General features: G+C 49.5%; 9 pseudogenes; all 9 read right to left on the bottom strand.

The window, feature by feature from the left end:
- Positions 1-1142: 1142 nt before the first annotated feature.
- On the bottom strand, positions 1143-1261 carry LOC142286054 (5S ribosomal RNA; annotated as a pseudogene).
- Positions 1262-2417: 1156 nt separating this feature from the next.
- Positions 2418-2536, bottom strand: LOC142286030 (5S ribosomal RNA; annotated as a pseudogene).
- Positions 2537-4206: 1670 nt separating this feature from the next.
- Positions 4207-4325, bottom strand: LOC142286014 (5S ribosomal RNA; annotated as a pseudogene).
- Positions 4326-8054: 3729 nt separating this feature from the next.
- On the bottom strand, positions 8055-8173 carry LOC142286022 (5S ribosomal RNA; annotated as a pseudogene).
- A 1672-nt stretch (positions 8174-9845) lies between these two features.
- On the bottom strand, positions 9846-9964 carry LOC142286028 (5S ribosomal RNA; annotated as a pseudogene).
- An 8338-nt stretch (positions 9965-18302) lies between these two features.
- On the bottom strand, positions 18303-18421 carry LOC142286049 (5S ribosomal RNA; annotated as a pseudogene).
- Positions 18422-19580: 1159 nt separating this feature from the next.
- LOC142286048 (5S ribosomal RNA) lies at positions 19581-19699 on the bottom strand (annotated as a pseudogene).
- A 2694-nt stretch (positions 19700-22393) lies between these two features.
- Positions 22394-22512, bottom strand: LOC142286012 (5S ribosomal RNA; annotated as a pseudogene).
- Positions 22513-23162: 650 nt separating this feature from the next.
- LOC142286034 (5S ribosomal RNA) lies at positions 23163-23281 on the bottom strand (annotated as a pseudogene).
- Between the last annotated feature and the right edge of the window lie 228 nt (positions 23282-23509).

Raw genomic sequence — 23509 nt, 5'->3', positions numbered from 1 at the left:
TTGGCCTTTTCGAGAGCAAGGCTGAAGTAAAAGCTTTTTGTTTTTTTTTGCTTTTTTTTATTGTGGGTAGGGCCACTCTAACTCCCCCCCCTCTCTCCAAAAAAAGAAATTGTCAAAAATGTCAACGGAACCAGGGATTCCCAGCCAGTCTCCCATGCCGGTACTTGCCCGGCCTCAAACTGCGTAGCGGCTGCAATCTGACGAGGGCAGGCACATTCAGTTTAGAGTGGCAGTTGACGGGTAGCTATTGCACCTGTTGGCCTTTTCGAGAGCAAGGCTGAAGTAAAAGCTTTTTGTTTTTTTTTGCTTTTTTTTATTGTGGGTAGGGCCACTCTAACTCCCCCCCCTCTCTCCAAAAAAAGAAATTGTCAAAAATGTCAACGGAACCAGGGATTCCCAGCCAGTCTCCCATGCCGGTACTTGCCCGGCCTCAAACTGCGTAGCGGCTGCGATCTGACGAGGGCAGGCACATTCAGTTTAGAGTGGCCGTTGACGGGTAGCTATTGCACCTGTTGGCCTTTTCGAGAGCAAGGCTGAAGTAAAAGCTTTTTGTTTTTTTTTGCTTTTTTTTATTGTGGGTAGGGCCACTCTAACTCCCCCCCCTCTCTCCAAAAAAAGAAATTGTCAAAAATGTCAACGGAACCAGGGATTCCCAGCCAGTCTCCCATGCCGGTACTTGCCCGGCCTCAAACTGCGTAGCGGCTGCGATCTGACGAGGGCAGGCACATTCAGTTTAGAGTGGCCGTTGACGGGTAGCTATTGCACCTGTTGGCCTTTTCGAGAGCAAGGCTGAAGTAAAAGCTTTTTGTTTTTTTTTGCTTTTTTTTATTGTGGGTAGGGCCACTCTAACTCCCCCCCCTCTCTCCAAAAAAAGAAATTGTCAAAAATGTCAACGGAACCAGGGATTCCCAGCCAGTCTCCATGCCGGTACTTGCCCGGCCTCAAACTGCGTAGCGGCTGCGATCTGACGAGGGCAGGCACATTCAGTTTAGAGTGGCCGTTGACGGGTAGCTATTGCACCTGTTGGCCTTTTCGAGAGCAAGGCTGAAGTAAAAGCTTTTTGTTTTTTTTTGCTTTTTTTTATTGTGGGTAGGGCCACTCTAACTCCCCCCCCTCTCTCCAAAAAAAGAAATTGTCAAAAATGTCAACGGAACCAGGGATTCCCAGCCAGTCTCCCATGCCGGTACTTGCCCGGCCTCAAACTGCTTAGCGGCTGCGATCTGACGAGGGCAGGCACATTCAGTTTAGAGTGGCCGTTGATGGGTAGCTATTGCACCTGTTGGCCTTTTCGAGAGCAAGGCTGAAGTAAAAGCTTTTTGTTTTTTTTTGCTTTTTTTTATTGTGGGTAGGGCCACTCTAACTCCCCCCCCTCTCTCCAAAAAAGAAATTGTCAAAAATGTCAACGGAACCAGGGATTCCCAGCCAGTCTCCCATGCCGGTACTTGCCCGGCCTCAAACTGCGTAGCGGCTGCGATCTGACGAGGGCAGGCACATTCAGTTTAGAGTGGCCGTTGACGGGTAGCTATTGCACCTGTTGGCCTTTTCGAGAGCAAGGCTGAAGTAAAAGCTTTTTGTTTTTTTTTGCTTTTTTTATTGTGGGTAGGGCCACTCTAACTCCCCCCCTCTCTCCAAAAAAAGAAATTGTCAAAAATGTCAACGGAACCAGGGATTCCCAGCCAGTCTCCCATGCCGGTACTTGCCCGGCCTCAAACTGCGTAGCGGCTGCGATCTGACGAGGGCAGGCACATTCAGTTTAGAGTGGCCGTTGATGGGTAGCTATTGCACCTGTTGGCCTTTTCGAGAGCAAGGCTGAAGTAAAAGCTTTTTGGTTTTTTTTGCTTTTTTTTATTGTGGGTAGGGCCACTCTAACTCCCCCCCCTCTCTCCAAAAAAAGAAATTGTCAAAAATGTCAACGGAACCAGGAATTCCCAGCCAGTCTCTCATGCCGGTACTTGCCCGGCCTCAAACTGCGTAGCGGCTGCGATCTGACGAGGGCAGGCACATTCAGTTTAGAGTGGCCGTTGACGGGTAGCTATTGCACCTGTTGGCCTTTTCGAGAGCAAGGCTGAAGTAAAAGCTTTTTGTTTTTTTTTGCTTTTTTTTATTGTGGGTAGGGCCACTCTAACTCCCCCCCCTCTCTCCAAAAAAAGAAATTGTCAAACATGTCAACGGAACCAGGGATTCCCAGCCAGTCTCCCATGCCGGTACTTGCCCGGCCTCAAACTGCGTAGCGGCTGCGATCTGACGAGGGCAGGCACATTCAGTTTAGAGTGGCCGTTGACGGGTAGCTATTGCACCTGTTGGCCTTTTCGAGAGCAAGGCTGAAGTAAAAGCTTTTGGTTTTTTTTGCTTTTTTTTATTGTGGGTAGGGCCACTCTAACTCCCCCCCCTCTCTCCAAAAAAAGAAATTGTCAAAATGTCAACGGAACCAGGGATTCCCAGCCAGTCTCCCATGCCAGTACTTGCCCGGCCTCAAACTGCGTAGCGGCTGCGATCTGACGAGGGCAGGCACATTCAGTTTAGAGTGGCCGTTGACGGGTAGCTATTGCACCTGTTGGCCTTTTCGAGAGCAAGGCTGAAGTAAAAGCTTTTTGGGTTTTTTTGCTTTTTTTTATTGTGGGTAGGGCCACTCTAACTCCCCCCCCTCCCTCCAAAAAAAGAAATTGTCAAAAATGTCAACGGAACCAGGGATTCCCAGCCAGTCTCCCATGCCGGTACTTGCCCGGCCTCAAACTGCGTAGCGGCTGCGATCTGACGAGGGCAGGCACATTCAGTTTAGAGTGGCCGTTGACGGGTAGCTATTGCACCTGTTGGCCTTTTCGAGAGCAAGGCTGAAGTAAAAGCTTTTTGTTTTTTTTTGCTTTTTTTTATTGTGGGTAGGGCCACTCTAACTCCCCCCCCTCTCTCCAAAAAAAGAAATTGTCAAAAATGTCAACGGAACCAGGGATTCCCAGCCAGTCTCCCATGCCGGTACTTGCCCGGCCTCAAACTGCCTGGCGGCTGCGATCTGACGAGGGCAGGCACATTCAGTTTAGAGTTGCCGTTGACGGGTAGCTATTGCACCTGTTGGCCTTTTCGAGAGCAAGGCTGAAGTAAAAGCTTTTTGTTTTTTTTTGCTTTTTTTTATTGTGGGTAGGGCCACTCTAACTCCCCCCCCTCTCTCCAAAAAAAGAAATTGTCAAAATGTCAACGGAACCAGGGATTCCCAGCCAGTCTCCCATGCCGGTACTTGCCCGGCCTCAAACTGCGTAGCGGCTGCGATCTGACGAGGGCAGGCACATTCAGTTTAGAGTGGCCGTTGACGGGTAGCTATTGCACCTGTTGGCCTTTTCGAGAGCAAGGCTGAAGTAAAAGCTTTTTGTTTTTTTTTGCTTTTTTTTATTGTGGGTAGGGCCACTCTAACTCCCCCCCCTCTCTCCAAAAAAAGAAATTGTCAAAAATGTCAACGGAACCAGGGATTCCCAGCCAGTCTCCCATGCCGGTACTTGCCCGGCCTCAAACTGCGTAGCGGCTGCGATCTGACGAGGGCAGGCACATTCAGTTTAGAGTGGCCGTTGACGGGTAGCTATTGCACCTGTTGGCCTTTTCGAGAGCAAGGCTGAAGTAAAAGCTTTTTGTTTTTTTTTGCTTTTTTTATTGTGGGTAGGGCCACTCTAACTCCCCCCCCTCTCTCCAAAAAAAGAAATTGTCAAAATGTCAACGGAACCAGGGATTCCCAGCCAGTCTCCCATGCCGGTACTTGCCCGGCCTCAAACTGCGTAGCGGCTGCGATCTGACGAGGGCAGGCACATTCAGTTTAGAGTGGCAGTTGACGGTAGCTATTGCACCTGTTGGCCTTTTCGAGAGCAAGGCTGAAGTAAAAGCTTTTTGGGTTTTTTTGCTTTTTTTTATTGTGGGTAGGGCCACTCTAACTCCCCCCCCTCTCTCCAAAAAAAGAAATTGTCAAAAATGTCAACGGAACCAGAGATTCCCAGCCAGTCTCCCATGCCAGTACTTGCCCGGCCTCAAACTGCGTAGCGGCTGCGATCTGACGAGGGCAGGCACATTCAGTTTAGAGTGGCCGTTGACGGGTAGCTATTGCACCTGTTGGCCTTTTCGAGAGCAAGGCTGAAGTAAAAGCTTTTTGGTTTTTTTTTGCTTTTTTTTATTGTGGGTAGGGCCACTCTAACTCCCCCCCCTCCCTCCAAAAAAAGAAATTGTCAAAAATGTCAACGGAACCAGGGATTCCCAGCCAGTCTCCCATGCCGGTACTTGCCCGGCCTCAAACTGCGTAGCGGCTGCGATCTGACGAGGGCAGGTACATTCAGTTTAGAGTGGCCGTTGACGGGTAGCTATTGCACCTGTTGGCCTTTTCGAGAGCAAGGCTGAAGTAAAAGCTTTTTGTTTTTTTTTGCTTTTTTTTATTGTGGGTAGGGCCACTCTAACTCCCCCCCCTCTCTCCAAAAAAAGAAATTGTCAAAAATGTCAACGGAACCAGGGATTCCCAGCCAGTCTCCCATGCCGGTACTTGCCCGGCCTCAAACTGCCTGGCGGCTGCGATCTGACGAGGGCAGCCACATTCAGTTTAGAGTTGCCGTTGACGGGTAGCTATTGCACCTGTTGGCCTTTTCGAGAGCAAGGCTGAAGTAAAAGCTTTTTGTTTTTTTTTGCTTTTTTTTATTGTGGGTAGGGCCACTCTAACTCCCCCCCCTCTCTCCAAAAAAAGAAATTGTCAAAAATGTCAACGGAACCAGGGATTCCCAGCCAGTCTCCCATGCCGGTACTTGCCCGGCCTCAAACTGCGTAGCGGCTGCGATCTGACGAGGGCAGGCACATTCAGTTTAGAGTGGCCGTTGACGGGTAGCTATTGCACCTGTTGGCCTTTTCGAGAGCAAGGCTGAAGTAAAAGCTTTTTGTTTTTTTTTTGCTTTTTTTTATTGTGGGTAGGGCCACTCTAACTCCCCCCCCTCTCTCCAAAAAAAGAAATTGTCAAAAATGTCAACGGAACCAGGGATTCCCAGCCAGTCTCCCATGCCGGTACTTGCCCGGCCTCAAACTGCGTAGCGGCTGCGATCTGACGAGGGCAGGCACATTCAGTTTAGAGTGGCCGTTGACGGGTAGCTATTGCACCTGTTGGCCTTTTCGAGAGCAAGGCTGAAGTAAAAGCTTTTTGTTTTTTTTTGCTTTTTTTTATTGTGGGTAGGGCCACTCTAACTCCCCCCCCTCTCTCCAAAAAAAGAAATTGTCAAAAATGTCAACGGAACCAGGGATTCCCAGCCAGTCTCCCATGCCGGTACTTGCCCGGCCTCAAACTGCGTAGCGGCTGCGATCTGACGAGGGCAGGCACATTCAGTTTAGAGTGGCCGTTGACGGGTAGCTATTGCACCTGTTGGCCTTTTCGAGAGCAAGGCTGAAGTAAAAGCTTTTTGTTTTTTTTTTGCTTTTTTTTATTGTGGGTAGGGCCACTCTAACTCCCCCCCCTCTCTCCAAAAAAAGAAATTGTCAAAAATGTCAACGGAACCAGGGATTCCCAGCCAGTCTCCCATGCCGGTACTTGCCCGGCCTCAAACTGCGTGGCGGCTGCGATCTGACGAGGGCAGGCACCTTCAGTTTAGAGTGGCCGTTGACGGGTAGCTATTGCACCTGTTGGCCTTTTCGAGAGCAAGGCTGAAGTAAAAGCTTTTTGTTTTTTTTTGCTTTTTTTTATTGTGGGTAGGGCCACTCTAACTCCCCCCCCTCTCTCCAAAAAAAGAAATTGTCAAAAATGTCAACGGAACCAGGGATTCCCAGCCAGTCTCCCATGCCGGTACTTGCCCGGCCTCAAACTGCGTAGCGGCTGCGATCTGACGAGGGCAGGCACATTCAGTTTAGGGTGGCCGTTGACGGGTAGCTTTTGCACCTGTTGGCCTTTTCGAGAGCAAGGCTGAAGTAAAAGCTTTTTGTTTTTTTTTGCTTTTTTTTATTGTGGGTAGGGCCACTCTAACTCCCCCCCCCTCTCTCCAAAAAAAGAAATTGTCAAAAATGTCAACGGAACCAGGGATTCCCAGCCAGTCTCCCATGCCGGTACTTGCCCGGCCTCAAACTGCGTAGCGGCTGCGATCTGACGAGGGCAGGCACATTCAGTTTAGAGTGGCCATTGACGGGTAGCTATTGCACCTGTTGGCCTTTTCGAGAGCAAGGCTGAAGTAAAAGCTTTTTGTTTTTTTTTGCTTTTTTTTATTGTGGGTAGGGCCACTCTAACTCCCCCCCCTCTCTCCAAAAAAAGAAATTGTCAAAAATGTCAACGGAACCAGGGATTCCCAGCCAGTCTCCCATGCCGGTACTTGCCCGGCCTCAAACTGCGTAGCGGCTGCGATCTGACGAGGGCAGGCACATTCAGTTTAGAGTGGCTGTTGACGGGTAGCTATTGCACCTGTTGGCCTTTTCGAGAGCAAGGCTGAAGTAAAAGCTTTTTGGTTTTTTTTGCTTTTTTTTATTGTGGGTAGGGCCACTCTAACTCCCCCCCCTCTCTCCAAAAAAAGAAATTGTCAAAAATGTCAACGGAACCAGGGATTCCCAGCCAGTCTCCCATGCCGGTACTTGCCCGGCCTCAAACTGCGTAGCGGCTGCGATCTGACGAGGGCAGGCACATTCAGTTTAGAGTGGCCGTTGACGGGTAGCTATTGCACCTGTTGGCCTTTTCGAGAGCAAGGCTGAAGTAAAAGCTTTTTGTTTTTTTTTTGCTTTTTTTTATTGTGGGTAGGGCCACTCTAACTCCCCCCCCTCTCTCCAAAAAAAGAAATTGTCAAAAATGTCAACGGAACCAGGGATTCCCAGCCAGTCTCCCATGCCGGTACTTGCCCGGCCTCAAACTGCGTGGCGGCTGCGATCTGACGAGGGCAGGCACATTCAGTTTAGAGTGGCCGTTGACGGGTAGCTATTGCACCTGTTGGCCTTTTCGAGAGCAAGGCTGAAGTAAAAGCTTTTTGTTTTTTTTTGCTTTTTTTTATTGTGGGTAGGGCCACTCTAACTCCCCCCCCCTCTCTCCAAAAAAAGAAATTGTCAAAAATGTCAACGGAACCAGGGATTCCCAGCCAGTCTCCCATGCCGGTACTTGCCCGGCCTCAAACTGCGTAGCGGCTGCGATCTGACGAGGGCAGGCACATTCAGTTTAGAGTGGCCGTTGACGGGTAGCTTTTGCACCTGTTGGCCTTTTCGAGAGCAAGGCTGAAGTAAAAGCTTTTTGTTTTTTTTTGCTTTTTTTTATTGTGGGTAGGGCCACTCTAACTCCCCCTCCCTCTCTCCAAAAAAAGAAATTGTCAAAAATGTCAACGAAACCAGGGATTCCCAGCCAGTCTCCCATGCCGGTACTTGCCCGGCCTCAAACTGCGTAGCGGCTGCGATCTGACGAGGGCAGGCACATTCAGTTTAGAGTGGCCATTGACGGGTAGCTATTGCACCTGTTGGCCTTTTCGAGAGCAAGGCTGAAGTAAAAGCTTTTTGTTTTTTTTTGCTTTTTTTTATTGTGGGTAGGGCCACTCTAACTCCCCCCCCTCTCTCCAAAAAAAGAAATTGTCAAAAATGTCAACGGAACCAGGGATTCCCAGCCAGTCTCCCATGCCGGTACTTGCCCGGCCTCAAACTGCGTAGCGGCTGCGATCTGACGAGGGCAGGCACATTCAGTTTAGAGTGGCTGTTGACGGGTAGCTATTGCACCTGTTGGCCTTTTCGAGAGCAAGGCTGAAGTAAAAGCTTTTTGGTTTTTTTTGCTTTTTTTTATTGTGGGTAGGGCCACTCTAACTCCCCCCCCTCTCTCCAAAAAAAGAAATTGTCAAAAATGTCAACGGAACCAGGGATTCCCAGCCAGTCTCCCATGCCGGTACTTGCCCGGCCTCAAACTGCGTAGCGGCTGCGATCTGACGAGGGCAGGCACATTCAGTTTAGAGTGGCCGTTGACGGGTAGCTATTGCACCTGTAGGCCTTTTCGAGAGCAAGGCTGAAGTAAAAGCTTTTTGTTTTTTTTTTGCTTTTTTTTATTGTGGGTAGGGCCACTCTAACTCCCCCCCCCTCTCTCCAAAAAAAGAAATTGTCAAAAATGTCAACGGAACCAGGGATTCCCAGCCAGTCTCCCATGCCGGTACTTGCCCGGCCTCAAACTGCGTAGCGGCTGCGATCTGATGAGGGCAGGCACATTCAGTTTAGAGTGGCCGTTGACGGGTAGCTATTGCACCTGTTGGCCTTTTCGAGAGCAAGGCTGAAGTAAAAGCTTTTTGTTTTTTTTTGCTTTTTTTTATTGTGGGTAGGGCCACTCTAACTCCCTCCCCTCTCTCCAAAAAAAGAAATTGTCAAAAATGTCAACGGAACTAGGGATTCCCAGCCAGTCTCCCATGCCGGTACTTGCCCGGCCTCAAACTGCGTAGCGGCTGCGATCTGACGAGGGCAGGTACATTCAGTTTAGAGTGGCCGTTGACGGGTAGCTATTGCACCTGTTGGCCTTTTCGAGAGCAAGGCTGAAGTAAAAGCTTTTTGGTTTTTTTTGCTTTTTTTATTGTGGGTAGGGCCACTCTAACTCCCCCCCCTCTCTCCAAAAAAAGAAATTGTCAAAAATGTCAACGGAACCAGGGATTCCCAGCCAGTCTCCCATGCCGGTACTTGCCCGGCCTCAAACTGCGTAGCGGCTGCAATCTGACGAGGGCAGGCACATTCAGTTTAGAGTGGCCGTTGACGGGTAGCTATTGCACCTGTTGGCCTTTTCGAGAGCAAGGCTGAAGTAAAAGCTTTTTGGTTTTTTTTGCTTTTTTTTATTGTGGGTAGGGCCACTCTAACTCCCCCCCCTCTCTCCAAAAAAAGAAATTGTCAAAAATGTCAACGGAACCAGGGATTCCCAGCCAGTCTCCCATGCCGGTACTTGCCCGGCCTCAAACTGCGTAGCGGCTGCGATCTGACGAGGGCAGGCACATTCAGTTTAGAGTGGCCGTTGACGGGTAGCTATTGCACCTGTTGGCCTTTTCGAGAGCAAGGCTGAAGTAAAAGCTTTTTGTTTTTTTTTGCTTTTTTTATTGTGGGTAGGGCCACTCTAACTCCCCCCCTTCTCTCCAAAAAAAGAAATTGTCAAAAATGTCAACGGAACCAGGGATTCCCAGCCAGTCTCCCATGCCGGTACTTGCCCGGCCTCAAACTGCGTAGCGGCTGCGATCTGACGAGGGTAGGCACATTCAGTTTAGAGTGGCCGTTGACGGGCATCTATTGCACCTGTTGGCCTTTTCGAGAGCAAGGCTGAAGTAAAAGCTTTTTGGTTTTTTTTGCTTTTTTTTATTGTGGGTAGGGCCACTCTAACTCCCCCCCCCTCTCTCCAAAAAAAGAAATTGTCAAAAATGTCAACGGAACCAGGGATTCCCAGCCAGTCTCCCATGCCGGTACTTGCCCGGCCTCAAACTGCGTAGCGGCTGCGATCTGACGAGGGCAGGCACATTCAGTTTAGAGTGGCCATTGACGGGTAGCTATTGCACCTGTTGGCCTTTTCGAGAGCAAGGCTGAAGTAAAAGCTTTTTGGTTTTTTTTGCTTTTTTTTATTGTGGGTAGGGCCACTCTAACTCCCCCCCCTCTCTCCAAAAAAAGAAATTGTCAAAAATGTCAACGGAACAAGGGATTCCCAGCCAGTCTCCCATGCCGGTACTTGCCCGGCCTCAAACTGCGTAGCGGCTGCGATCTGACGAGGGCAGGCACATTCAGTTTAGAGTGGCCGTTGACGGGTAGCTATTGCACCTGTTGGCCTTTTCGAGAGCAAGGCTGAAGTAAAAGCTTTTTGTTTTTTTTTACTTTTTTTTATTGTGGGTAGGGCCACTCTAACTCCCCCCCCTCTCTCCAAAAAAAGAAATTGTCAAAAATGTCAACGGAACCAGGGATTCCCAGCCAGTCTCCCATGCCAGTACTTGCCCGGCCTCAAACTGCGTAGCGGCTGCGATCTGACGAGGGCAGGCACATTCAGTTTAGAGTGGCCGTTGACGGGTAGCTATTGCACCTGTTGGCCTTTTCGAGAGCAAGGCTGAAGTAAAAGCTTTTTGGTTTTTTTTGCTTTTTTTTATTGTGGGTAGGGCCACTCTAACTCCCCCCCCTCTCTCCAAAAAAAGAAATTGTCAAAAATGTCAACGGAACCAGGGATTCCCAGCCAGTCTCCCATGCCGGTACTTGCCCGGCCTCAAACTGCGTAGCGGCTGCGATCTGACGAGGGCAGGCACATTCAGTTTAGAGTGGCCGTTGACGGGTAGCTATTGCACCTGTTGGCCTTTTCGAGAGCAAGGCTGAAGTAAAAGCTTTTTGTTTTTTTTTTGCTTTTTTTTATTGTGGGTAGGGCCACTCTAACTCCCCCCCCTCTCTCCAAAAAAAGAAATTGTCAAAAATGTCAACGGAACCAGGGATTCCCAGCCAGTCTCCCATGCCGGTACTTGCCCGGCCTCAAACTGCGTAGCGGCTGCGATCTGACGAGGGCAGGCACATTCAGTTTAGATTGGCCGTTGACGGGTAGCTATTGCACCTGTTGGCCTTTTCGAGAGCAAGGCTGAAGTAAAAGCTTTTTGTTTTTTTTTGCTTTTTTTTATTGTGGGTAGGGCCACTCTAACTCCCCCCCCTCCCTCCAAAAAAAGAAATTGTCAAAAATGTCAACGGAACCAGGGATTCCCAGCCAGTCTCCCATGCCGGTACTTGCCCGGCCTCAAACTGCGTAGCGGCTGCGATCTGACGAGGGCAGGCACATTCAGTTTAGAGTGGCCGTTGACGGGTAGCTATTGCACCTGTTGGCCTTTTCGAGAGCAAGGCTGAAGTAAAAGCTTTTTGTTTTTTTTTGCTTTTTTTTTTTGTGGGTAGGGCCACTCTAACTCCCCCCCCTCTCTCCAAAAAAAGAAATTGTCAAAAATGTCAACGGAACCAGGGATTCCCAGCCAGTCTCCCATGCCGGTACTTGCCCGGCCTCAAACTGCGTAGCGGCTGCGATCTGACGAGGGCAGGCACATTCAGTTTAGAGTGGCCGTTGACGGGTAGCTATTGCACCTGTTGGCCTTTTCGAGAGCAAGGCTGAAGTAAAAGCTTTTTGGTTTTTTTTGCTTTTTTTTATTGTGGGTAGGGCCACTCTAACTCCCCCCCCTCTCTCCAAAAAAAGAAATTGTCAAAAATGTCAACGGAACCAGGGATTCCCAGCCAGTCTCCCATGCCGGTACTTGCCCGGCCTCAAACTGCGTAGCGGCTGCGATCTGACGAGGGCAGGCACATTCAGTTTAGAGTGGCCGTTGACGGGTAGCTATTGCACCTGTTGGCCTTTTCGAGAGCAAGGCTGAAGTAAAAGCTTTTTGTTTTTTTTTGCTTTTTTTTATTGTGGGTAGGGCCACTCTAACTCCCCCCCCTCTCTCCAAAAAAAGAAATTGTCAAAAATGTCAACGGAACAAGGGATTCCCAGCCAGTCTCCAATGCCGGTACTTGCCCGGCCTCAAACTGCGTAGCGGCTGCGATCTGACGAGGGAAGGCACATTCAGTTTAGAGTGGCCGTTGACGGGTAGCTATTGTACCTGTTGGCCTTTTCGAGAGCAAGGCTGAAGTAATAGCTTTTTGGTTTTTTTTGCTTTTTTTTATTGTGGGTAGGGCCACTCTAACTCCCCCCCCTCTCTCCAAAAAAAGAAATTGTCAAAAATGTCAACGGAACCAGGGATTCCCAGCCAGTCTCCCATGCCGGTACTTGCCCGGCCTCAAACTGCGTAGCGGCTGCGATCTGACGAGGGCAGGCACATTCAGTTTAGAGTGGCCGTTGACGGGTAGCTATTGCACCTGTTGGCCTTTTCGAGAGCAAGGCTGAAGTAAAAGCTTTTTGTTTTTTTTTGCTTTTTTTTATTGTGGGTAGGGCCACTCTAACTCCCCCCCCTCTCTCCAAAAAAAGAAATTGTCAAAAATGTCAACGGAACCAGGGATTCCCAGCCAGTCTCCCATGCCGGTACTTGCCCGGCCTCAAACTGCGTAGCGGCTGCGATCTGACGAGGGCAAGCACATTCAGTTTAGAGTGGCCGTTGACGGGTAGCTATTGCACCTGTTGGCCTTTTCGAGAGCAAGGCTGAAGTAAAAGCTTTTTGTTTTTTTTTGCTTTTTTTTATTGTGGGTAGGGCCACTCTAACTCCCCCCCTCTCTCCAAAAAAAGAAATTGTCAAAAATGTCAACGGAACCAGGGATTCCCAGCCAGTCTCCCATGCCGGTACTTGCCCGGCCTCAAACTGCGTAGCGGCTGCGATCTGACGAGGGCAGGCACATTCAGTTTAGAGTGGCCGTTGACGGGTAGCTATTGCACCTGTTGGCCTTTTCGAGAGCAAGGCTGAAGTAAAAGCTTTTTGTTTTTTTTTGCTTTTTTTTATTGTGGGTAGGGCCACTCTAACTCCCCCCCCTCTCTCCAAAAAAAGAAATTGTCAAAAATGTCAACGGAACCAGGGATTCCCAGCCAGTCTCCCATGCCGGTACTTGCCCGGCCTCAAACTGCGTAGCGGCTGCGATCTGACGAGGGCAGGCACATTCAGTTTAGAGTGGCCGTTGACGGGTAGGTATTGCACCTGTTGGCCTTTTCGAGAGCAAGGCTGAAGTAAAAGCTTTTTGTTTTTTTTTGCTTTTTTTTATTGTGGGTAGGGCCACTCTAACTCCCCCCCCTCTCTCCAAAAAAAGAAATTGTCAAAAATGTCAACGGAACCAGGGATTCCCAGCCAGTCTCCCATGCCGGTACTTGCCCGGCCTCAAACTGCGTAGCGGCTGCGATCTGACGAGGGCAGGCACATTCAGTTTAGAGTGGCCGTTGACGGGTAGCTATTGCACCTGTTGGCCTTTTCGAGAGCAAGGCTGAAGTAAAAGCTTTTTGGGTTTTTTTGCTTTTTTTTATTGTGGGTAGGGCCACTCTAACTCCCCCCCCTCTCTCCAAAAAAAGAAATTGTCAAAAATGTCAACGGAACCAGGGATTCCCAGCCAGTCTCCCATGCCGGTACTTGCCCGGCCTCAAACTGCGTAGCGGCTGCGATCTGACGAGGGCAGGCACATTCAGTTTAGAGTGGCCGTTGACGGGTAGCTATTGCACCTGTTGGCCTTTTCGAGAGCAAGGCTGAAGTAAAAGCTTTTTGTTTTTTTTTGCTTTTTTTTATTGTGGGTAGGGCCACTCTAACTCCCCCCCCTCTCTCCAAAAAAAGAAATTGTCAAAAATGTCAACGGAACCAGGGATTCCCAGCCAGTCTCCCATGCCGGTACTTGCCCGGCCTCAAACTGCGTAGCGGCTGCGATCTGACGAGGGCAGGCACATTCAGTTTAGAGTGGCCGTTGACGGGTAGCTATTGCACCTGTTGGCCTTTTCGAGAGCAAGGCTGAAGTAAAAGCTTTTTGTTTTTTTTTGCTTTTTTTTATTGTGGGTAGGGCCACTCTAACTCCCCCCCCCTCTCTCCAAAAAAAGAAATTGTCAAAAATGTCAACGGAACCAGGGATTCCCAGCCAGTCTCCCATGCCGGTACTTGCCCGGCCTCAAACTGCGTAGCGGCTGCGATCTGACGAGGGCAGGCACATTCAGTTTAGAGTGGCCGTTGACAGGTAGCTATTGCACCTGTTGGCCTTTTCGAGAGCAAGGCTGAAGTAAAAGCTTTTTGTTTTTTTTTGCTTTTTTTTATTGTGGGTAGGGCCACTCTAACTCCCCCCCCTCTCTCCAAAAAAAGAAATTGTCAAAAATGTCAACGGAACCAGGGATTCCCAGCCAGTCTCCCATGCCGGTACTTGCCCGGCCTCAAACTGCGTAGCGGCTGCGATCTGACGAGGGCAGGCACATTCAGTTTAGAGTGGCCGTTGACGGGTAGCTATTGCACCTGTTGGCCTTTTCGAGAGCAAGGCTGAAGTAAAAGCTTTTTGGTTTTTTTTGCTTTTTTTTATTGTGGGTAGGGCCACTCTAACTCCCCCCCCTCTCTCCAAAAAAAGAAATTGTCAAAAATGTCAACGGAACCAGGGATTCCCAGCCAGTCTCCCATGCCGGTACTTGCCCGGCCTCGAACTGCGTAGCGGCTGCGATCTGACGAGGGCAGGCACATTCAGTTTAGAGTGGCCGTTGACGGGTAGCTATTGCACCTGTTGGCCTTTTCGAGAGCAAGGCTGAAGTAAAAGCTTTTTGTTTTTTTTTCCTTTTTTTCATTGTGGGTAGGGCCACTCTAACACCCCCCCTCTCTCCAAAAAAAGAAATTGTCAAAAATGTCAACGGAACCAGGGATTCCCAGCCAGTCTCCCATGCCGGTACTTGCCCGGCCTCAAACTGCGTAGCGGCTGCGATCTGACGAGGGCAGGCACATTCAGTTTAGAGTGGCCGTTGACGGGTAGCTATTGCACCTGTTGGCCTTTTCGAGAGCAAGGCTGAAGTAAAAGCTTTTTGTTTTTTTTTGCTTTTTTTTATTGTGGGTAGGGCCACTCTAACTCCCCCCCCTCTCTCCAAAAAAAGAAATTGTCAAAAATGTCAACGGAACCAGGGATTCCCAGCCAGTCTCCCATGCCGGTACTTGCCCGGCCTCAAACTGCGTAGCGGCTGCGATCTGACGAGGGCAGGCACATTCAGTTTAGAGTGGCCGTTGACGGGTAGCTATTGCACCTGTTGGCCTTTTCGAGAGCAAGGCTGAAGTAAAAGCTTTTTGTTTTTTTTTGCTTTTTTTTATTGTGGGTAGGGCCACTCTAACTCCCCCCCCCTCTCTCCAAAAAAAGAAATTGTCAAAAATGTCAACGGAACCAGGGATTCCCAGCCAGTCTCCCATGCCGGTACTTGCCCGGCCTCAAACTGCGTAGCGGCTGCGATCTGACGAGGGCAGGCACATTCAGTTTAGAGTGGCCGTTGACAGGTAGCTATTGCACCTGTTGGCCTTTTCGAGAGCAAGGCTGAAGTAAAAGCTTTTTGTTTTTTTTTGCTTTTTTTTATTGTGGGTAGGGCCACTCTAACTCCCCCCCCTCTCTCCAAAAAAAGAAATTGTCAAAAATGTCAACGGAACCAGGGATTCCCAGCCAGTCTCCCATGCCGGTACTTGCCCGGCCTCAAACTGCGTAGCGGCTGCGATCTGACGAGGGCAGGCACATTCAGTTTAGAGTGGCCGTTGACGGGTAGCTATTGCACCTGTTGGCCTTTTCGAGAGCAAGGCTGAAGTAAAAGCTTTTTGGTTTTTTTTGCTTTTTTTTATTGTGGGTAGGGCCACTCTAACTCCCCCCCCTCTCTCCAAAAAAAGAAATTGTCAAAAATGTCAACGGAACCAGGGATTCCCAGCCAGTCTCCCATGCCGGTACTTGCCCGGCCTCAAACTGCGTAGCGGCTGCGATCTGACGAGGGCAGGCACATTCAGTTTAGAGTGGCCGTTGACGGGTAGCTATTGCACCTGTTGGCCTTTTCGAGAGCAAGGCTGAAGTAAAAGCTTTTTGTTTTTTTTTGCTTTTTTTTATTGTGGGTAGGGCCACTCTAACTCCCCCCCCTCTCTCCAAAAAAAGAAATTGTCAAAAATGTCAACGGAACCAGGGATTCCCAGCCAGTCTCCCATGCCGGTACTTGCCCGGCCTCAAACTGCGTAGCGGCTGCGATCTGACGAGGGCAGGCACATTCAGTTTAGAGTGGCCGTTGACGGGTAGCTATTGCACCTGTTGGCCTTTTCGAGAGCAAGGCTGAAGTAAAAGCTTTTTGTTTTTTTTTGCTTTTTTTTATTGTGGGTAGGGCCACTCTAACTCCCCCCCCTCTCTCCAAAAAAAGAAATTGTCAAAAATGTCAACGGAACCAGGGATTCCCAGCCAGTCTCCCATGCCGGTACTTGCCCGGCCTCAAACTGCGTAGCGGCTGCGATCTGACGAGGGCAGGCACATTCAGTTTAGAGTGGCCGTTGACGGGTAGCTATTGCACCTGTTGGCCTTTTCGAGAGCAAGGCTGAAGTAAAAGCTTTTTGTTTTTTTTTCCTTTTTGTTATTGTGGGTAGGGCCACTCTAACTCCCCCCCCTCTCTCCAAAAAAAGAAATTGTCAAAAATGTCAACGGAACCAGGGATTCCCAGCCAGTCTCCCATGCCGGTACTTGCCCGGCCTCAAACTGCGTAGCGGCTGCGATCTGACGAGGGCAGGCACATTCAGTTTAGAGTGGCCGTTGACGGGTAGGTATTGCACCTGTTGGCCTTTTCGAGAGCAAGGCTGAAGTAAAAGCTTTTTGTTTTTTTTTGCTTTTTTTTATTGTGGGTAGGGCCACTCTAACTCCCCCCCCTCTCTCCAAAAAAAGAAATTGTCAAAAATGTCAACGGAACCAGGGATTCCCAGCCAGTCTCCCATGCCGGTACTTGCCCGGCCTCAAACTGCGTAGCGGCTGCGATCTGACGAGGGCAGGCACATTCAGTTTAGAGTGGCCGTTGACGGGTAGCTATTGCACCTGTTGGCCTTTTCGAGAGCAAGGCTGAAGTAAAAGCTTTTTGGTTTTTTTTGCTTTTTTTTATTGTGGGTAGGGCCACTCTAACTCCCCCCCCCTCTCTCCAAAAAAAGAAATTGTCAAAAATGTCAACGGAACCAGGGATTCCCAGCCAGTCTCCCATGCCGGTACTTGCCCTTCCTCAAACTGCGTAGCGGCTGCGATCTGACGAGGGTAGGCACATTCAGTTTAGAGTGGCCGTTGACGGGTAGCTATTGCACCTGTTGGCCTTTTCGAGAGCAAGGCTGAAGTAAAAGCTTTTTGTTTTTTTTTGCTTTTTTTTATTGTGGGTAGGGCCACTCTAACTCCCCCCCCCTCTCTCCAAAAAAAGAAATTGTCAAAAATGTCAACGGAACCAGGGATTCCCAGCCAGTCTCCCATGCCGGTACTTGCCCGGCCTCAAACTGCGTAGCGGCTGCGATCTGACGAGGGCAGGCACATTCAGTTTAGAGTGGCCGTTGACGGGTAGCTATTGCACCTGTTGGCCTTTTCGAGAGCAAGGCTGAAGTAAAAGCTTTTTGTTTTTTTTTGCTTTTTTTTATTGTGGGTAGGGCCACTCTAACTCCCCCCCCTCTCTATAAAAAAAGAAATTGTCAAAAATGTCAACGGAACCAGGGATTCCCAGCCAGTCTCCCATGCCGGTACTTGCCCGGCCTCAAACTGCGTAGCGGCTGCGATCTGACGAAGGCAGGCACATTCAGTTTAGAGTGGCCGTTGACGGGTAGCTATTGCACCTGTTGGCCTTTTCGAGAGAAAGGCTGAAGTAAAAGCTTTTTGTTTTTTTTTGCTTTTTTTTATTGTGGGTAGGGCCACTCTAACTCCCCCCCCCCTCTCTCCAAAAAAAGAAATTGTCAAAAATGTCAACGGAACCAGGGATTCCCAGCCAGTCTCCCATGCCGGTACTTGCCCGGCCTCAAACTGCGTAGCGGCTGCGATCTGACGAGGGCAGGCACATTCAGTTTAGAGTGGCCGTTGACGGGTAGCTATTGCACCTGTTGGCCTTTTCGAGAGCAAGGCTGAAGTAAAAGCTTTTTGTTTTTTTTTGCTTTTTTTTATTGTGGGTAGGGCCACTCTAACTCCCCCCCCCCCTCTCTCCAAAAAAAGAAATTGTCAAAAATGTCAACGGAACCAGGGATTCCCAGCCAGTCTCCCATGCCGGTACTTGCCCGGCCTCAAACTGCGTAGCGGCTGCGATCTGACGAGGGCAGGCACATTCAGTTTAGAGTGGCCGTTGACGGGTAGCTATTGCACCTGTTGGCCTTTTCGGGAGCAAGGCTGAAGTAATAGCTTTTTGTTTTTTTTTGCTTTTTTTTATTGTGGGTAGGGCCACTCTAACTCCCCCCCCTCTCTCCAAAAAAAGAAATTGTCAAAAATGTCAACGGAACCAGGGATTCCCAGCCAGTCTCCCATGCCGGTACTTGCCCGGCCTCAAACTGCGTAGCGGCTGCGATCTGACGAGGGCAGGCACATTCAGTTTAGAGTGGCCGTTGACGGGTAGCTATTGCACCTGTTGGCCTTTTCGAGAGCAAGGCTGAAGTAAAAGCTTTTTGTTTTTTTTTGCTTTTTTTTATTGTGGGTAGGGCCACTCTAACTCCCCCCCCTCTCTCCAAAAAAAGAAATTGTCAAAAATGTCAACGGAACCAGGGATTCCCAGCCAGTCTCCCATGCCGGTACTTGCCCGGCCTCAAACTGCGTAGCGGCTGCGATCTGACGAGGGAAGGCACATTCAGTTTAGAGTGGCCGTTGACGGGTAGCTATTGCACCTGTTGGGCTTTTTCGAGAGCAAGGCTGAAGTAAAAGCTTTTTGTTTTTTTTTCCTTTTTGTTATTGTGGGTAGGGCCACTCTAACTCCCCCCCCTCTCTCCAAAAAAAGAAATTGTCAAAAATGTCAACGGAACCAGGGATTCCCAGCCAGTCTCCCATGCCGGTACTTGCCCGGCCTCAAACTGCGTAGTGGCTGCGATCTGACGAGGGCAGGCACATTCAGTTTAGAGTGGCCGTTGACGGGTAGCTATTGCACCTGTTAGCCTTTTCGAGAGCAAGGCTGAAGTAAAAGCTTTTTGGTTTTTTTTGCTTTTTTTTATTGTGGGTAGGGCCACTCTAACTCCCCCCCTCTCTCCAAAAAAAGAAATTGTCAAAAATGTCAACGGAACCAGGGATTCCCAGCCAGTCTCCCATGCCGGTACTTGCCCGGCCTCAAACTGCGTAGCGGCTGCGATCTGACGAGGGCAGGCACATTCAGTTTAGAGTGGCCGTTGACAGGTAGCTATTGCACCTGTTGGCCTTTTCGAGAGCAAGGCTGAAGTAAAAGCTTTTTGGTTTTTTTTGCTTTTTTTTATTGTGGGTAGGGCCACTCTAACTCCCCCCCTCTCTCCAAAAAAAGAAATTGTCAAAAATGTCAACGGAACCAGGGATTCCCAGCCAGTCTCCCATGCCGGTACTTGCCCGGCCTCAAACTGCGTAGCGGCTGCGATCTGACGAGGGCAGGCACATTCAGTTTAGAGTGGCCGTTGACGGGTAGCTATTGCACCTGTTGGCCTTTTCGAGAGCAAGGCTGAAGTAAAAGCTTTTTGTTTTTTTTTGCTTTTTTTTATTGTGGGTAGGGCCACTCTAACTCCCCCCCCTCTCTCCAAAAAAAGAAATTGTCAAAAATGTCAACGGAACCAGGGATTCCCAGCCAGTCTCCCATGCCGGTACTTGCCCGGCCTCAAACTGCGTAGCGGCTGCGATCTGACGAGGGCAGGCACATTCAGTTTAGAGTGGCCGTTGACGGGTAGCTATTGCACCTGTTGGCCTTTTCGAGAGCAAGGCTGAAGTAAAAGCTTTTTGGTTTTTTTTGCTTTTTTTTATTGTGGGTAGGGCCACTCTAACTCCCCCCCCTCTCTATAAAAAAAGAAATTGTCAAAAATGTCAACGGAACCAGGGATTCCCAGCCAGTCTCCCATGCCGGTACTTGCCCGGCCTCAAACTGCGTAGCGGCTGCGATCGGACGAGGGCAGGCACATTCAGTTTAGAGTGGCCGTTGATGGGTAGCTATTGCACCTGTTGGCCTTTTCGAGAGCAAGGCTGAAGTAAAAGCTTTTTGTTTTTTTTTCCTTTTTGTTATTGTGGGTAGGGCCACTCTAACTCCCCCCCCTCTCTCCAAAAAAAGAAATTGTCAAAAATGTCAACGGAACCAGGGATTCCCAGCCAGTCTCCCATGCCGGTACTTGCCCGGCCTCAAACTGCGTAGTGGCTGCGATCTGACGAGGGCAGGCACATTCAGTTTAGAGTGGCCGTTGACGGGTAGCTATTGCACCTGTTAGCCTTTTCGAGAGCAAGGCTGAAGTAAAAGCTTTTTGGTTTTTTTTGCTTTTTTTTATTGTGGGTAGGGCCACTCTAACTCCCCCCCTCTCTCCAAAAAAAGAAATTGTCAAAAATGTCAACGGAACCAGGGATTCCCAGCCAGTCTCCCATGCCGGTACTTGCCCGGCCTCAAACTGCGTAGCGGCTGCGATCTGACGAGGGCAGGCACATTCAGTTTAGAGTGGCTGTTGACAGGTAGCTATTGCACCTGTTGGCCTTTTCGAGAGCAAGGCTGAAGTAAAAGCTTTTTGGTTTTTTTTGCTTTTTTTTATTGTGGGTAGGGCCACTCTAACTCCCCCCCTCTCTCCAAAAAAAGAAATTGTCAAAAATGTCAACGGAACCAGGGATTCCCAGCCAGTCTCCCATGCCGGTACTTGCCCGGCCTCAAACTGCGTAGCGGCTGCGATCTGACGAGGGCAGGCACATTCAGTTTAGAGTGGCCATTGACGGGTAGCTATTGCACCTGTTGGCCTTTTCGAGAGCAAGGCTGAAGTAAAAGCTTTTTGTTTTTTTTTGCTTTTTTTTATTGTGGGTAGGGCCACTCTAACTCCCCCCCCTCTCTCCAAAAAAAGAAATTGTCAAAAATGTCAACGGAACCAGGGATTCCCAGCCAGTCTCCCATGCCGGTACTTGCCCGGCCTCAAACTGCGTAGCGGCTGCGATCTGACGAGGGCAGGCACATTCAGTTTAGAGTGGCCGTTGACGGGTAGCTATTGCACCTGTTGGCCTTTTCGAGAGCAAGGCTGAAGTAAAAGCTTTTTGGTTTTTTTTGCTTTTTTTTATTGTGGGTAGGGCCACTCTAACTCCCCCCCTCTCTATAAAAAAAGAAATTGTCAAAAATGTCAACGGAACCAGGGATTCCCAGCCAGTCTCCCATGCCGGTACTTGCCCGGCCTCAAACTGCGTAGCGGCTGCGATCTGACGAGGGCAGGCACATTCAGTTTAGAGTGGCCGTTGATGGGTAGCTATTGCACCTGTTGGCCTTTTCGAGAGCAAGGCTGAAGTAAAAGCTTTTTGTTTTTTTTTGCTTTTTTTTATTGTGGGTAGGGCCACTCTAACTCCCCCCCCTCTCTCCAAAAAAAGAAATTGTCAAAAATGTCAACGGAACCAGGGATTCCCAGCCAGTCTCCCATGCCGGTACTTGCCCGGCCTCAAACTGCGTAGCGGCTGCGATCTGACGAGGGCAGGCACATTCAGTTTAGAGTGGCCGTTGACGGGTAGCTATTGCACCTGTTGGCCTTTTCGAGAGCAAGGCTGAAGTAAAAGCTTTTTGTTTTTTTTTGCTTTTTTTTATTGTGGGTAGGGCCACTCTAACTCCCCCCCCTCTCTCCAAAAAAAGAAATTGTCAAAAATGTCAACGGAACCAGGGATTCCCAGCCAGTCTCCCATGCCGGTACTTGCCCGGCCTCAAACTGCCTGGCGGCTGCGATCTGACGAGGGCAGGTACATTCAGTTTAGAGTGGCCGTTGACGGGTAGCTATTGCACCTGTTGGCCTTTTCGAGAGCAAAGCTGAAGTAAAAGCTTTTTGTTTTTTTTTGCTTTTTTTTATTGTGGGTAGGGCCACTCTAACTCCCCCCCCTCTCTCCAAAAAAAGAAATTGTCAAAAATGTCAACGGAACCAGGGATTCCCAGCCAGTCTCCCATGCCGGTACTTGCCCGGCCTCAAACTGCGTAGCGGCTGCGATCTGACGAGGGCAGGCACATTCAGTTTAGAGTGGCCGTTGACGGGTAGCTATTGCACCTGTTGGGCTTTTTCGAGAGCAAGGCTGAAGTAAAAGCTTTTTGTTTTTTTTCCTTTTTGTTATTGTGGGTAGGGCCACTCTAACTCCCCCCCCCTCTCTCCAAAAAAAGAAATTGTCAAAAATGTCAACGGAACCAGGGATTCCCAGCCAGTCTCCCATGCCGGTACTTGCCCGGCCTCAAACTGCGTAGCGGCTGCGATCTGACGAGGGCAGGCACATTCAGTTTAGAGTGGCCGTTGATGGGTAGCTATTGCACCTGTTGGCCTTTTCGAGAGCAAGGCTGAAGTAAAAGCTTTTTGTTTTTTTTTGCTTTTTTTTATTGTGGGTAGGGCCACTCTAACTCCCCCCCCTCTCTCCAAAAAAAGAAATTGTCAAAAATGTCAACGGAACCAGGGATTCCCAGCCAGTCTCCCATGCCGGTACTTGCCCGGCCTCAAACTGCGTAGCGGCTGCGATCTGACGAGGGCAGGCACATTCAGTTTAGAGTGGCCGTTGACAGGTAGCTATTGCACCTGTTGGCCTTTTCGAGAGCAAGGCTGAAGTAAAAGCTTTTTGGTTTTTTTTGCTTTTTTTTATTGTGGGTAGGGCCACTCTAACTCCCCCCCTCTCTCCAAAAAAAGAAATTGTCAAAAATGTCAACGGAACCAGGGATTCCCAGCCAGTCTCCCATGCCGGTACTTGCCCGGCCTCAAACTGCGTAGCGGCTGCGATCTGACGAGGGCAGGCACATTCAGTTTAGAGTGGCCGTTGACGGGTAGCTATTGCACCTGTTGGCCTTTTCGAGAGCAAGGCTGAAGTAAAAGCTTTTTGTTTTTTTTTGCTTTTTTTTATTGTGGGTAGGGCCACTCTAACTCCCCCCCCTCTCTCCAAAAAAAGAAATTGTCAAAAATGTCAACGGAACCAGGGATTCCCAGCCAGTCTCCCATGCCGGTACTTGCCCGGCCTCAAACTGCGTAGCGGCTGCGATCTGACGAGGGCAGGTACATTCAGTTTAGAGTGGCCGTTGACGGGTAGCTATTGCACCTGTTGGCATTTTCGAGAGCAAGGCTGAAGTAAAAGCTTTTTGTTTTTTTTTGCTTTTTTTTATTGTGGGTAGGGCCACTCTATCTCCCCCCCCTCTCTCCAAAAAAAGAAATTGTCAAAAATGTCAACGGAACCAGGGATTCCCAGCCAGTCTCCCATGCCGGTACTTGCCCGGCCTCAAACTGCGTAGCGGCTGCGATCTGACGAGGGCAGGCACATTCAGTTTAGAGTGGCCGTTGACGGGTAGCTATTGCACCTGTTGGGCTTTTTCGAGAGCAAGGCTGAAGTAAAAGCTTTTTGTTTTTTTTTCCTTTTTGTTATTGTGGGTAGGGCCACTCTAACTCCCCCCCCTCTCTCCAAAAAAAGAAATTGTCAAAAATGTCAACGGAACCAGGGATTCCCAGCCAGTCTCCCATGCTGGTACTTGCCCGGCCTCATACTGCGTAGCGGCTGCGATCTGACGAGGGCAGGCACATTCAGTTTAGAGTGGCTGTTGACGGGTAGCTATTGCACCTGTTGGCCTTTTCGAGAGCAAGGCTGAAGTAAAAGCTTTTTGGTTTTTTTTGCTTTTTTTTATTGTGGGTAGGGCCACTCTAACTCCCCCCCCTCTCTATAAAAAAAGAAATTGTCAAAAATGTCAACGGAACCAGGAATTCCCAGCCAGTCTCCCATGCCGGTACTTGCCCGGCCTCAAACTGCGTAGCGGCTGCGATCTGACGAGGGCAGGCACATTCAGTTTAGAGTGGCCGTTGACGGGTAGCTATTGCACCTGTTGGCCTTTTCGGGAGCAAGGCTGAAGTAATAGCTTTTTGTTTTTTTTTGCTTTTTTTTATTGTGGGTAGGGCCACTCTAACTCCCCCCCCTCTCTCCAAAAAAAGAAATTGTCAAAAATGTCAACGGAACCAGGGATTCCCAGCCAGTCTCCCATGCCGGTACTTGCCCGGCCTCAAACTGTGTAGCGGCTGCGATCTGACGAGGGCAG

Source organism: Anomaloglossus baeobatrachus, unplaced genomic scaffold (genome assembly GCF_048569485.1).
Source record: "Anomaloglossus baeobatrachus isolate aAnoBae1 unplaced genomic scaffold, aAnoBae1.hap1 Scaffold_639, whole genome shotgun sequence".
In the NCBI taxonomy this organism is placed as follows: domain Eukaryota; kingdom Metazoa; phylum Chordata; class Amphibia; order Anura; family Aromobatidae; genus Anomaloglossus; species Anomaloglossus baeobatrachus.
Note: the sequence above shows the minus strand (reverse complement) of the source record. Positions and strands in the feature narration are given on the sequence as shown.